This window comes from Mauremys reevesii, unplaced genomic scaffold (genome assembly GCF_016161935.1).
Source record: "Mauremys reevesii isolate NIE-2019 unplaced genomic scaffold, ASM1616193v1 Contig1, whole genome shotgun sequence".
NCBI classification, from domain to species: Eukaryota; Metazoa; Chordata; order Testudines; family Geoemydidae; genus Mauremys; species Mauremys reevesii.
In genome coordinates this window covers 4,873,802-4,889,009 of record NW_024100715.1, presented here as the reverse complement: position 1 = coordinate 4,889,009, position 15,208 = coordinate 4,873,802, and the positions used below count along the sequence as shown (strand labels likewise).

Sequence of the window (15,208 nt, the reverse complement as noted above, 5' to 3'; positions counted from 1 at the left end):
GGAACAAAAGCAAAAGGCTGAAGAGGAGCCAGGTTGGGATGATTTAGTTGGGTTTGGTCCTGCTTTGAGCAGGGGGTTGGACTAGAACCTCCTGAGGTCCCTTCCAACCCTGATATTTGATGATTCTCTGAAAGGAATCCTTTGCAAAGGGATTTCCTGTCTTGCACACACCCAACCATCATAAGAATTCTTTTGCATGACCCTATTCCAGTGGGGGGGGGCTTCCCTCCCCTCCAGGTTAGGTGACCCCTCGCTCAGGGCAGGCTAAGCACAGTTCTGCTGCCCTTTACCCCGACAATCCGGAGAACATTTCACTCCCCTACCTTCAATACCAGAGCGAGCTGTAATCCAGCACCAGCCAAAATGAATCGCTTTGCAAAGCGGGGCTGCCTGCTGCAGAGGAGGTGAGTGTGCAAACGGGCTGCACAGGGGAGAGCTCCCGCTGACAGTTCTGTACCAGCAGCACCAACACCCACAGTTAGTGCCACTAGCGAGCGGCCCCTGCCCACAGACTCACCGTCCGTGCTTCCTGGGCAACCTTGCTATGCTCTGGGGCGAGTGGCGCAGTTCTGTAAAGTCTGTAACTTACTGCCCCTTCTCCCCTTATCTGTCTGATGATATTTGGTGTTTTTCTTAAAGCCCCAGCGCCTAGAGTCCCGGGAGTAGGCCACAATCTCAGTTCTCATGGTTTTCTTAGGGACGGCGGACAAAACCAAGCCTTGAATGCTTGCAGAGAACGCTAGAAACCATGACCGCAAAGGCTCACAAACCAGCAGATAAATAAAAAGAACTTAGTTAGTATTTGTAAGTCTAGTGATTTTTAGGTAGGTCTCAGAGCCTGACTCATTTTTTAACTCATCTTTATCAATACAGGCCACAGCAGATTGCAAGACTCCATTCAGGCCAACCACTCTATTCAAACCACAGCACTTAGATATAAATCTACACACACAGAAAACAAGAATGGAGTTTATTACCAAAGAAGAGAGATGCAAGCGAGAGTGAATAAATACTGGGAAGTAATGGTTACATAGAAACAGGGGCGGCTCTATGGTTTTTGCTGCTCCAAGCATGGCAGTCAGGCAGCTTTCGATGGCACGCCTGCAGACGGTCCACTGGCCACGCGGATTTGGTGGCATGCCTGCGGGAGGTCCGCCAGTGCCGTGCCTTCAGCATCCCTGCCACCGAATTACCGCCGAAGCTGTGGGATCGGTGGACCTGCTGGTGCTTGGAGCCACCCATACATAGAAAACAAAATGATAATACTTTCTAGAGCTGGGGTTCTCACAAATTTTTGGCAGCTACAGAATGCAGCTCTGACAATACTTAACTAACTGTAGGAAAAATAAATAATTTACATGTGCATATTTACACCAGGGCTTTTTGCAGATTCAATAAGAAATATAAGGCACAGTTTTGTTTACTCTTTAGTGGACCTAAAAACAAACAAAGTGCTTTGCACATTCTGGTCTTTTTTGTTTTTTTTGGTAAAAGGACAATACAATACAAGGACAGTAAAAGGACAGTACAATAATTCTAAACTAAATTTATAAATGCTTTACATAACAGACATCCAAATATTAATGAAAGAACGTATTGCCAATATGTCCAAAATTTTTCACAGATAAAAAAACCCAATCAATCTAAAAAAGGACCAGTAATAATAATGAGAACACTAACAACAAAATCTCTGATCTGTTGCTGTTGTCTTTTGAGTTTAGTTTTTGCATTATTTAACAGCTTGTGCCTCTGAAACTCACCGTGGTAATTTTGTTCAACTTCCCCTGCATGAGTGCTATAGGGATGCTGCACTACATACATTTCAATGTGATGAATTTCTCTCTTACAAACAGTGCACACTGCAACTTGCTCAGAAATGGCATCAGACGGCTTCAGAAACACAAGAAACTGCCTTTCGCCCAGTGCTGAAATGTTCATTTTTCTTTCTATGTTTTTGCTTTTCTTAGCAGCAGGTGACTCCTCTGGGACAGTCTATCACATTCAGGGTAGTTTTCTGGCACTGGATTATTTGAAATACTTTCTGACCCTCATTCACATTTTTAACTCTTTCACCTCCTCCCATGAACAATCGCAACCTACCCAAACACCACGCAGGGAGACGGCCAGTAGCCGCTTACAGAGCTACAGTAACAGGAGATGTAAACATAGTGATTAGCCAATAAATATGCTTTGTGACTTGAAAGAAAACCACAGCTGTGTAGCTCAGCTCTGCCTGCACGGTACTATTTAGAAGGGGGTGCGCATTATGATTTATGGCATTTACAAGGCAACTTTAATACTGAACATCTCAGCGATTGTTTGACCACTTCGGAGGCTCTCGTGGCTGCAAAACAATCGGCTGGTGGCCACATTTGAGAAACGCTGTTCTGGAGTCTAAGCTAACAAGGCCTCCCCTTCCCTTACCTCCCCAGCATGTGGCTGAGACGCCTTCTCATAAGATCTCGCCCTCTCAGCTGCAGAGAGAAGCTTGACAATGTGTCCCTGAGTGTAAAGGTTCAGAAGCAGAAGGGACATACAAAGAATCCACAGTTTAAATGACACACACTTATCGCTTGAGGGCCCTACTGCCTGATTTTGAGATCTTGAGCTTGGCCAGGCTAATGAATGGGGACATGGCTCGTTCAAGTAGATGTGAGTTGTATCAGTGTCATTTCTGGAAGACTTATTTTGAGCTTCCTTCCAGTGCAGTCCCTTTGCCCATCACATACACCTCAGTTTGCTACAGATCCACCGTCTTTCCATGTAGCACCGTGAGCTGCTGACCCCTTTCTCGTCATTCAGATACGCGCAGTCACCGCCTCCTCTTATCACAAACCTGCAACACAGAAGCCGGGGTGTTGCAGTCAGGCAGTCTGGGCATTTCACCAGTCACAGTCAGGGGAGCCGTTCTCAGCAGTGCAGGCCTGAGTGCGGAGCAGCTACTCTCACAGCCCCTCAGAAGCAGAGCTCAGGACAGTGGGGGCTTTGCAGAACTGCTGACTGTTAGAATCCCTCTATACTGAGCAGCCCACAGGGGAGCTGGAGAATGGAAAGTCCCCAGCAGGACGGGGAGAATTTGTGAGACTGATTTTCAGAAAGGGACCGGTCCTCTAACAAGGGCGGCAGATCATCACCAGAACCAGACGACTGAGCAGGGAAAGTGGGGGGCAGGAGGGATCTTGCCTCCTTGAAACACTCTGCTCAGAACCAAGAAGACACTGAAAGAAGAAATTGCATTTAGGGGTTTCCTCTTCCATTGATCTATAAAACTCTTGAGCTGTCCATTGGGAAGAGGGAAAAGAGAGTGTTTGAGAAGTTCCTTTGCGAAAGCAGGTGTTCCTTGTTTGTAACCGTCACATGACTCTCCCAGAGTTCATCTGGAGTGGAGGGTGGAGCTCTAGGGACAGCATGGCCTCTAGGGAGGTTTGGGAGGGTTCAGCGCTGGTTTTGGGTCCCACAGCAGCTGGACTGCAGGGTCCCACATCCTAAGGAGGGTACCAGACAGGGCGTCTGTACCCCAGGAGTGGGCCACAGAGGCCTGAACTAGGGACAGTGTCTGGCAGCTATTCAGGCCCAGTGGAGCTGGAAGCAGGTGGGATCCAAAGGTTGGGTCCAATACAGCAGAATGGGGACTGGCCTTGGGGAGCACTGACCCAGCGCCATAACAGCCTGATTTTTCAAAGTACTGAAATAACCCAGACCAGGGAAGTGGGGGGGTCTCCATCCCCCGCTAGTGGCTGGCCTGTGTAAGAGCTTTATCAATCAGGAGGGGTTTTCACTTAAAGAAGTGGATTATTTAGCTCCAATGACGGGGGTGGTGTGTGTCAGACACCCCAGGGACCTTGCTGATGAGGGCTGGGGAAGAACAGCGAGTATCCCAGCTGAAATCCCAGCACACTGCAAGGGCACCTCTGGCTGTGGCCGGCTCCCATCGGTCTCTAATACACGCAGGACGCGAACGGACCAGGGTCGTGTCTGGTTGTTTCACTAGCACTGAATGGTGGATCCACCTGAACTCAAACAGCTCAGACACCAGAACCCCCAAGCCCAGGGAATTAGTACAAAGGGTGAGACAGACTCACAGGTGGTTGAATTCGGTGCCGTTGGTCCATTTCCAGGGCTGCCCCTGCTCCCTCCAGAGGCCGATCCAGTGGTCATGGGCATCCTTATGGCGCAGCAGGAACATCTGAAAGAAAGCAGAGAGACAGCACGGATCAACCCCAGCTCTGGTGCTTTCCCCGCCCCCCCCTCCAGGGCTCTGAACTGCAGAGAATCCCAGTCACACATTGAAGGGCTCAATTTATTTTCAGAAGGACGCTGGATTTCCCCCTCCCTCTTGCAAAGCACAAGATCACCCAGGCCGTATTAACCCTCCCACCGCACACAGCAGCCCCGCCCCTGTGCTCCCAGTCACCTGCACCCCAAGTTCCCCTGGCCTGGGGGCAGCTGCTGGGTCACTTCTCACAGAGCAGCCGCCGCTCACCACAGCAAGGTAGGAGGAGGGAGCAAGTCAAGCTGAAGTAAGAGGGGTTAATGCTGAGAGGATCCCCCCCCCATCCTCAGCTGGCTGCTCCTTTCCCATCCCCAAAGCAGGAGCACTGCCTGTGTTCTCAGTCCCACCCCAGCAGCCAGGAGATGCCCAAGTCAGCCCTGCCCTAGACAGGGGCTGTCTCCCTATTTGGGGAGGGGGGCAGCTGAGAATGGGCAATCCCTGTGATCACACACAGACACTAGGGCCCTGGGCCCAACCAGGCCTGGCATTCAGGGGCTGGAAGTCCATTCGCTGTGGCCTCCCAGCACGAGAGGGCTCAGAGCTGCTCCTTGCCCCACAGGGACAGAGCCCAGGTCCTACTGCAGCAGCTGCTGTGCCAATCCAGTGTATCGCAATGAGAGAGTCGCTCACCATTTCCTGCTCACTGTCGATCCCAGCCAGGGAGGCACCAAAGGAGGAGCAGAGTCTCTCTATGTAGGTCCAGTTCCCTTCAGTCTCGGAGAAAAAGTAGCATTTCCCTCGGTATCCCATCCAGCCGTCCAGGCATGCAGCGCCAGCAGGGGGGCACAGATCAGCTGATAAAAGCTTATATGCCAGCACTGAGAATGAGAAAGTAACATGTGAGGTAAGAGTTGCATCTATAATTGGGCATTTGACTAATACAAAAACAAATCGGTCAATTGACCAGTCAAATATGTCAAAAAAATGGTTGAATATTTCAAAAAATTATCAGAACAGTAACAAACAAGAGCAAGAGTTCATTGTCTCCAGGAGGTTTAGCTTTAGATTAGATAAATTACACCTAATTTAAAAACAAAAAAATGTACTTAACTGACTTATTTTAACTCAGATGAAAAAGTGAAACAATGAAACGAAGTTCTGAAGAAACACACGTGCAATCAAAATGGCAAGCGGCCTCCTACCCCCAGGGTTCTTGCTGGAGTATTTGACACTGTTTGGCTGCAGCCAAACATGCAGTCAATTGACCGACTTGCCAAACCTACTGGGGCCCCCAGCCTGGGCCTGTCCACTGCAATCAGACGCAGGTTGAGGGAGACGTTTGTCACAGTAAATTTGCCTGGCAGGGAGGATTCCAGGGACCCTCCCAGCCTGGGAGGCACTAACACAGCCCAGAGCATTTCACCCCAGGCACAAGAGCAACAGCTGGACATTCAAGCCAGCAACAAACAGCAGGTGAATAACAGAAGACTGTGCAGTAACTTTCACCCAGGGACATGAAAGCCACAAGGTGGCATCAGAAACCGCAGCAACAGGAAGTGACCAGTTACCTTGTCAGCCTGGAATGATGTAACTTAATTCACCTCCTACCTGCAGACTTTTCTTTCCCCAAATACAGCTGCAAGGAAGACACTTGCTGGAAGCCCTCACACAGTGTAACCCTTTCAGTGCCAGGAAAGAACAGCAGTGGGGTCACCCATAATTGACACCCAAGAGATATTTGAAAGGCCTGACTAGTTGAGAGGAATCTGACTCAAACCCCTCCAGACATTTTTGAGCATATCACCGTTTTTTGCACCACAGTAACTGGGTAAGTGGTTTTAAAGCCTTCCCATGTGGCTGGCGCTCAGGGAGGAACAGACACTAAGTCTGGAAGAGTCAGTCAAACCAGGCCACTGTCAAAGAAAGAGCACGCGCTCATCTCACTCACAAGCCATGTCTCACCCTGTAGACTTAACTGCGCAGTGCACAGTAGCCCACAACCTCCCCTACAGAACTGAGCAGAGAAGTCAGTGACTAACAGCTGACGACACAGGCTCTCTCTACCATCCATCTCCAGGGCAGATGCCAAATGTTCTACAGAGCTCCCTGCACCTGTAGGTGTGTAACCAACCCCAAGCTCACAGATCCCACCTTACACAGTGGCAGCCAATGCTGCCCATTGCAACAGCCTGCCATTGCAGCAGGAGCCAGGATTCAGGGCCCATCTGTATCAGAGCAATTTGCACCAGTATAATCCCAGTGACGCAGTTCCATCAGGGCAAACACCTCCTGGAGATGCGCTGGAGCAGCAGGGCTCACTCTGGTAACTCCTGCAGCGAACTGCACCCAGGCAAGCTCCTTTGTGCCCCAGTGCAGTGCGTCTACTGTAGCCGTTTGCACCAATTCAACCGCACTGAGGTCATGACTTTGGCACAAAGGATTCCTAAAGCAGACAGACCCAGATTCAATGCCCTCTGCCAGCTACTAAACCCCCCTGGGGCCCAGTGATCTGATCCCAGGGCAATAGATAAATCCCACCCCCGACAGTCTCACAGCCCCGCCCTGCCGCAGACTACTGGCAGATACAGCAGGGTTCATGTTCACCGCAAAAACACACCCTGTGCACTAACATGTGCTGGCTGTGCAGCTTGGGGGAGTGAATGGTGCTAAGGGACCCTTCATGGCCAAGATCAGCAACTGGTGGGTTTCAATGCAGCGTTGATGGAGGGGTCTAGACTGAATTCTATAGCTCATTTCAATAACACAGCAGCACCTGAAGATGCAGGAAGGCCAGGCTGGTAACCTCAGAGCAACACAGTGCAGGCAAAGGGCTCATTGCTGCTCTGCGCCCTGTCCCATGAGACACCCTGGTAAGCGACTGCTTCATGGCACATGGTATAGGTGACTTGGGTCCATAGTGCTCAGAGCTGGGCTGGGGGGAGCTAATGTCAGTCAGATCGTCCGACACAGAGAGTGCCCAGGTGCAGGGGTCTGGGGGGAGCAGGAAGAGGGTTGTGGAGGAACATCCCCCAGGAATCCTCTGTCCCAGGGGCAGAAGCCAGACAGGCCGGGAGGAGAGAGTGACGGTGGTAGGTCCCAGGGGAATGGGAATCACAGAGATCGTAGAGGGAGGGGAGGGGAGGGGAAGGGAGCAGGGCAGAAGCTGGGAACTCACCTGCCAGAGCAATGATGGCAGCGATCAAAGCAGATGATAGAACTATCAGTGCAACCACAACTGGACCGGTTTGACTTTTCTTGCAGTTACGAGGAGGTTCTGAAACACAAAGACCCGTCAGGCCGGGCCGCGAGGACACGTCTCACCGACAGCACCAGGGCTGGAGCTGCCCTAGAACATGCCCCGTTCTGTCAATGGCTCCTCCCGTCAGACGCTCTGGGAGAGGAGCCCGGAGGCTCAGGCAGGCTGGGGCTGGCAGAACAGTCCCTCCTTCCCCTCAGCCCAGTGCCCCCCCGGCACCCCCAGCCAGGCTGTCACGAGTGCGCCTGTCCCCACACACTGGGGTCTCGCACTGGCCACACACAGCAGAAGGGGGGAGAAGGAACCAGGCAGAGCTGGGCCAGGGCTGTCCCAGGGGGTCTGACACACCCAGCCCAGGAGGCCCCTGCACAGCCCCACGGCCACCGCTGTGTGCACCAGGCAGCAGCTGTGAGCCGGGATCGGTGCCCTGAGAGCCCCGGGGGGTGACCACTCCCTGCTGCCCACAGACAGTGGGCTGGGCAGTTGCTGCTTCCACTATGTGGGAGGCAAGAGCCCCCGCCTCCTCCATGGCCCCACCTCTTCTTCCTGAGGCCCCGCCCCCAGCCAGGCAGCTGCGGAAAGCCCTGGGCCCTCCATCTGCCCAGGGTGGGGGCACTGAGAGCAGCCTCTGGCCCATGTCCCTGCCCCCCAGACCTCCCACCAAGAGCCAATGGAGGGTCCACGGCTCCCCAGAGCTGCCCGGGGGCTGTAACCACAATCCGGCTCTGGCTGGGGAGCAGGGCCTCGGAGCAGCAGCCGGGCCATGGTAAGAGCTGCAGCTCTGGGAACTGTAGACCCTCCCCCTGCTCTGGGCAGGGAGCCCGGGGGGGGGCAAGGATAAAGGCCAGGGGCTGCTGTCGGCCCCCACACCAGGCAATTGGAGGGTCCATGGCTCCCTGCAACTGCCTGGGCTCCCTAGCAGGGCTCCAGCTACTGGCCAGGTGTGTGTGGGGGGGGAGACCTCAGAGGGAAGAGGAGCGGGAGGGCCATGGACCCTGCCCCCACCTCCCCTTTCCAGCACCCCAGGCAGCCTCAGGGTCTCTCCAGCCTGGTCCCAGGCAGCGACGCCCCATTACCTGGCTCCCCGTCAGTCTCCAGGTGTCCATCGCCATCAACACGCAACTCCTGCAGCGGCACTTCGCTCTCAGCAGCCCCAGGTGCTGGCCCCATTGTCTCTCAGCGACACTCAGGCTACAGTCACTGGGCTGGGGTCGGCTCCCCTCTGTCTGACTGGGTCCGATTCAGCGAAGCCGAGCCAGGGCGGGGGTCCTGGCCCTCGCTCCCCCCACACCCTGCTCCGGACTCTCCAGCCAATCTGAAAGCCCAGACGGACCCAAGCAGAACAAGTCAGGGGGGTGGAGGGGCGATTTGTGGTTTCTCGTTCCCTGCCCAGCTGCCCAACCCCCTGCCAGAGGCGATGCCATGGTGATTAAACTCCCTTAAACCCCACTGAAGCCCTTGGGGGTGGAGGGGCCAGTGACCTGATCTGCTATGGGCCCCACCCACAGGGATCTGCCCACCTGTGATAGGCACCGACCCAAGGGGTGAAGGAGCAGGCCCTCCTCACACACACACACATGGATTTATATAGCAGGAACATGATATTTTCTGGCCTATTTTCTATCCCCTTCTTAATTATTCCCAGCATTCTGTTCGCTTTTCTGACTGCCCCTGCACATTGAGTGGATGTTTTCAGAGAACTATCCACGACTCCAAGATCTCTCTCTTGAGTGGTAACAGCTCCCTTCAGCCTCCTCTCCTCCTTCACCCCCCCTTCAGCCTCCTCTCCTCCTTCACCCCCCCTTCAGCCCCTCCTCCTCCCTCTCCTTCGGTACCTCCTCCTCCTCCTTCACCCCCCCTCTCTTCACCCCCTCCTCCAACTCCACTTCCCTCGAGCCCCCCCTCTCCCTCCCTTCGTCCCCCTCCTCTCCTCCTCCTCCCCCCTTCGTCCCCTTCCTCTCTCCCCTAACTCCTCTCCTCCCTCCCCTCAGCACCCCTCCTTCGTCCCCCCTTCCCCTCCTCCTCCTCTGCCTAATCATCCACTCTCAGAGTCAATGTAAATGCTTGTTTTAATCTATTGTATTTAATCCATTAACTTTCAACTTTAAAATAAAGATGTGTGTGTGTGTGTGTGTCTCTCTCTCTCTCACACACACACATACACACGGCACCACGCTGAAGTTACCCAGGGAGTCGGCGCTTGTGCCCCCTCCCCAACCCCTGCTCACAGGGGGATGCAGAGCCCCCCCCCAGCAATCCCTAACCTAACCCCCTACTCACCAACTGCAGGGTGCAGGCTCCCTATCGTCTCTCGCCTCAGAACTCCCCTTCTTCCAGCTCCCGTAGTGCTAAATTCAAGCAGCAATTTTCAGAATCTGCATGTGTTGTTTGTCCTGGTGTTACCGTTATTTTGGTGGCTATTGTACAAGGAGGGTTAACACATATAGCAGCAAAGGTCAACACATGCTCTGACCTGCCTGGGAAAATTTCAGTCCAAACAGTTGAAGTCTGGCAAAGTTATAAGCAACTGAAAACAGGGTCTTATAACTGTAAATGTTAAGGTTGCTTTACAACAGGCAGGGCTACCAGCCCAGGCTGTGGCTACACTTAGCACTTCAAAGCGCTGCCGCGGCTGTGTGCGGCAGCGCTTTGAAGTGCTAAGTGTAGTCAAAGCGCCAGCGCTGGGAGAAAGCTCTCCCAGCGCTGTCCGTACTCTACCTCCCTGATAGCACCTATCATCCTGGGCACCAGTTGCCTCTGACATAAATAACAGAGCAATGACGTAAAGGATAAGGCAAGAAACCAGAAAACAGCAGACCAGACATTAAATCAAACTCAAAGCATGGTCTACCCAAACTGGGAAATCAAGTGCAAATAAAAAGGCACAAAACCGGGGTTAAGAAGGAGGACGTTTAAATAGACCTGAAAACGAAACCTGGAAGCTGCAGTTGTGAGCTCCCCGCCCCCCTCTCCTGGTCCAATCACTGAGCGGATTTGCGCAGTCACGTGGCCATATAAATAGGGGCGCGCACAAAACGCTTGGCACACTCTGTCTGAGATGCTCGTGGGAGCAGACGTGCCTCAGCCCGTTGCTGTCCCGTTCCCGCACCTCCTACGTTTCACGCCCCTCCGGGCTGTTTCTCCCTCGGGGTTGGGTGCGCTGGCAGGGCGCGCGGTAGCGAGTGAACCCAGGATTGCGTCCCCGGTTCAGAAACCAGCCAGCCCCACAGCCCAGCCCTGGGCCATCGGCCCAGCGGCTGTTCCGGTCCCACCGCAGCGGCGGCCGAGAGCCCCCCACGCAGGACGCTGCGAGCTTGCCTCGTGCACCCCCGTGTTTGTCCCCCAGCAAGTTGCCGGGGGTCACAAAAAGGGGAGGTCGTGAGGTGCTGAAAGTTTTATTACAGTCTTAGGCGAAAAAGAGCCAATTTCCAGAAGAAAACTGGGATGGCCAAACCCTGGGGAGCTGGGAGATCCGATGTCGTCGCTACAGCGGGGTGTGGGCGCATGGCGTCGTTAGCACCGATACAAGCGGGTTGGGGCATTTTGGATTTTGCAGGGGGGGAGGGTTGTCAGCCTGAACAGGCAGGAAACTGCTGCTCTGCATGATGAGCAGAAAGGCAGAACTGGGGCGGGGAACAGGCTTGGTGCAGTGGGGGGAATCCAGGGGCACCATTTCAGATTTTGGGGAGGGGGGAGCAGCAAGGGAAGGGGGGGTGTTGATCTCCCCTGATGGTACAAAACGGGGGGGGGCAGGTGCCCCCCCCCATCCGCCCTAAATGGCCACTCCGGGGGAATCAAAGTATGGAACATCTGGGGAATTCAACTCCTTCTGTATGGGGTCCTTTTAGAAGAGCTGCCCGTCGCTCTCTTGGGCTCGGTAAATGGAGCTGATGCCAGTGGGAGTCCCTCACTGTGGGTAACAATAATGATATATGGAGATATTAGATACACCTCGCTCATAGAGCTGGAAGGGACCCTGAAAGGTCATTGAGTCCAGCCCCCTGCCTTCACTAGCAGGACCAAGTACTGATTTTGCCCCAAATCCCTAAATGCCCCCCGCAGATTGAGCTCACAATCCTGGGTTTAGTAGCTGAATGCTCAAACCACCGAGCTATCCCTTTCCCTAGCTCAGTGCTTCTATGTGGTGATGCCAACTTTTCCTAACCTAGCGCTAAAAATTTCCCAAATCTGGTGAAAAATTCCCAGATAAAGTTTTTTATTTCAAAGTCTCAAAGGAACATATGTGTGCTTTTCATAACTATATTATATTATATCCAAATTATTCTTATTCATTTGAGATATTTCACATTTATTATAATTTTTACATGTATAGACGTTTTTCAGTGTTAAATGTATATTACTTATACAGTAAAAATATTTAACACATGAGGAGTAGGATTGAAATGATAGAAAACAATATATTTTACACAAATTTCACTGTTTTAAAAATAAAAGTATTCATAAGCACAGCATGTGCCCTGCAGTGTACTGTACATCAAAGTTACTTTGAAAAAATAAAAAGTAAACATATGATTATAAAATAAGATAAAGCAAACAACAAATAACACTCTTTTATATACTTTTCCTTATTATTATCATCTCTGAGTTTTATCTGTTTTCTGACTCATGGTCTGAGTCGTCACTAGGAACATCATTACCATCATTCATATTTGTACTAGTTTTATCACTGTCATTTTTACTGTACATATTTTTACAATGTAAATACAAGTGCTTAATAGTAATTACAAAATCAGAACATTTCTCTTGCTTTGCTTTCAAAGCTGACCTTATAACTACACTAGAATTGAGTGTTTTGGTTGTCAGACAGTTTCTTATTTTGGTTTTTATTTCAGTTACCATTGAAAAAATTCTTTCACATGCTGCATTTGAATGTGGTAATGTGAAAACCTTTTTGGCCAGTTCAGATATATTTGCAAACATGAATGGAGCTGAATAATCTTTGATTTGTGAAATCTCTTGCCACATTTCATCAATTGGTGTGCTTTTTAAAATTGCAATTTGATTTAATTCAAGAGATAATGGCAGGGCTCTGAGTTCACTCTGAGCAGCGTTGAAATCAACCATAAATATGACACAAAGTTTAGTGATAGCTTTTTTCTCTTTGGCAACATTAACATGAAGGCATATTGCACGATCTACAAACTGAACTTCTGTGAAAACAACAGAATCAAGTGGCAGTCTGTGCTGCATTTCTTGACAGCAAGTGATATAACAGTGTAGGATATTCTTTCTGACAAGCAAAGCTAAGTTTGGCTCAATAGATTTTAAGTAGTTTTCGCATTCTGGGCCAGTGTAAATGTCTTCAATTTTTTTAAAAATTGAGGGATGTGCTACATTAATTTTTACTAGTTCTTCATTCAGGAAATTTGGCTTTAAGTAATTTGCTGCTATAAGCTTAAAAAGTTTCAGATTCCGGTTTGATGCCATGAATCAGCGGTCTTGCGCTTTGGAAAAGAGCATTAAATTTGTTCATATAATCCAAAACATATTTCAAAAAGAACAAATAAGCTCTAAATTCTGGATAGCACATTACATCATAAATATATTTTGCTTTTGGGCTTTTTCAACTGATACATTTAAGTTGAATATCGTTAAACAGGGCATCCCATAAGATCAAAACTCTATTAACACATGGGTGCAAAGCTAACCATCTGGTTAAACTTTGTTTTAACATTCCTAATTTGATGTTTAGAAAATATTCCACCATCTCCTGAATTTCTTCTTTCTTTTCTACACTATGTGCAGGATAGTTAGTCATATCTGATATAAATTGCTCCACAAAATTAGGTAAAACACTTGCAGCAGAACTAGAGATCAGAGCTGATGTGTGGCAAATGCACCTGACTAAAACTATGTGTGGAACATCTCTCAGTTTAGAGAAAAATGTGTTCTTTGGCCCTATCATTACACTGGCTCCATCACAGGCTATGTTATACCAATAAAAACTAGCAGGATCTTATTAAAGGGGAAAAGACATTTGTCACATTTATTGTAAATATCACAATAAAATAGAAGATAACAGCAAACAACGTTGTTTGGCTACTTATTCCTATGATTACTATATATATATATATATATATATCCATCCATTCACACAATCATTCATACAAGTTCTGTGTAGATATTATAGTTACCAGCCTAAAGTTGCTTGTGACAGAATACTGGCCAGGTATCCTGCACACAAGAGTGGAGCCGACTCCGGGTCAGGTGCACCTGATGCTCCTGGAGGCTGGCAGCAGAACCATTGACTCAAAGTCCTTATTCTCCAGAGTTCAGTTTTATAGGGATTTTTCCCTATGTTAGTTCTTCATTCTGCTGTTGCTAGATCAATCAGCAGATAGCTGGTTCCATTCTGTCCTTTGTTTCCTTTGAGGTGCCGGGGTGGATTCCAGTTCGCCCTCCGGGGGTCATCTGGTTGATTCCACTTGATACCTTCTTCAGCCAACACTGAATTTTCTCGGCTGGTAACTCCCTAACCATTCATTCAGCATTTAAACTAGACACTCATTCACATTCATAACTACATTTATTTTACTGTCTTCTTTATCTTTTTGGGGTGTGAGACTCCTTGTCTTTTAACCATCAAGAAACATAAAATGAGATAAAAATTAATTAACAGAGGTGGGGGGTCCACTGTTTTGGCTTACTGCGGTGGGGTTTTTTTTTATTATTATTATTTATTTATTTTTTGGAGAAGGAGCTCCAGCCAGCAAGGCAGCCAGAGAAGGGGGAGCACAAGATAGTTACATAGTTTTGCCTGAGGCACAGGGTTAATTGACGGCTTGGGCGCTGAGTTAACAAAGTCAATTGGCCAATTAGCAGCTTACAGAGTCAATTGACAGCTCGTGCAATGAGTTAACAAGGTGCTGAGTCAATTAACAATCAGCAGCTTACAGCGGCCATTACAAAATAAAGTAGCAGTTACAAAGTTTCACTTAGAAAACAGGCACTTAGAGTCATTTGACGTCCATTAACCAGTTAACAGCTTACAGCCGCCATTTACAAAGCAAAGTAGCGACTTCAAAGTTTCATTTAGAAAACAGGCACTTAGAGTTAATTGACGTCTAACAAGTTTTGTACAAAGTATCTCCTTGAGCAGGCTTTACACAGACACCGCTATTTTAAACAATAAATCCTTACAAATTTACTTTTAACATAAACCTTACACAGCTATTTTTAACAATAAATCCACACAGACTTACTTCTAACATAAACCTTATACAGCTATCAATAAATCATTACAAATGTACTTCTAACATAAACCTTAAGTTATAAAGTATTACTTAACAATAAATCAATAAATCATTTGTCATATAAACCCTGTTTAATGTAAACCTTCTTTAATATCCCTACAGCTACACCTAAAATATTATTCAAAGGAATATTTTTCCCCATCATAGACTCTTTAAAAGTAGTGTAAATCCCCTCTGCAGTGCAATTTTTGGTGTCAAGTTCTAATAATTGTGAGGTAATTTTGCCATTGGATCGATTGGATCGCACAACAACTGCGAGGTATTTATTCCCTGAAGTAGATTCATCCACAAATACACTAAATTCATTAACTTTCAATTTTTCTACAAGTTCCTCAGTCTCAGTTTGAGCCAAAACATTGCTAATTCTAGCAGTACATTTATCTTTCTTTAATGTTACAGCCTCAGCAATTTTGGAATCAGGGAAACATTTTTTAACTACTTCAGTCAAGTATTCAACAGATTGAA

At 49.1% G+C, this 15,208-nt stretch overlaps 1 pseudogene; it reads right to left on the bottom strand.

Annotated features, from left to right (window-relative positions):
- Positions 1–2,594: 2,594 nt before the first annotated feature.
- On the bottom strand, positions 2,595–8,773 carry LOC120392534 (annotated as a pseudogene).
- Positions 8,774–15,208: the final 6,435 nt, after the last annotated feature.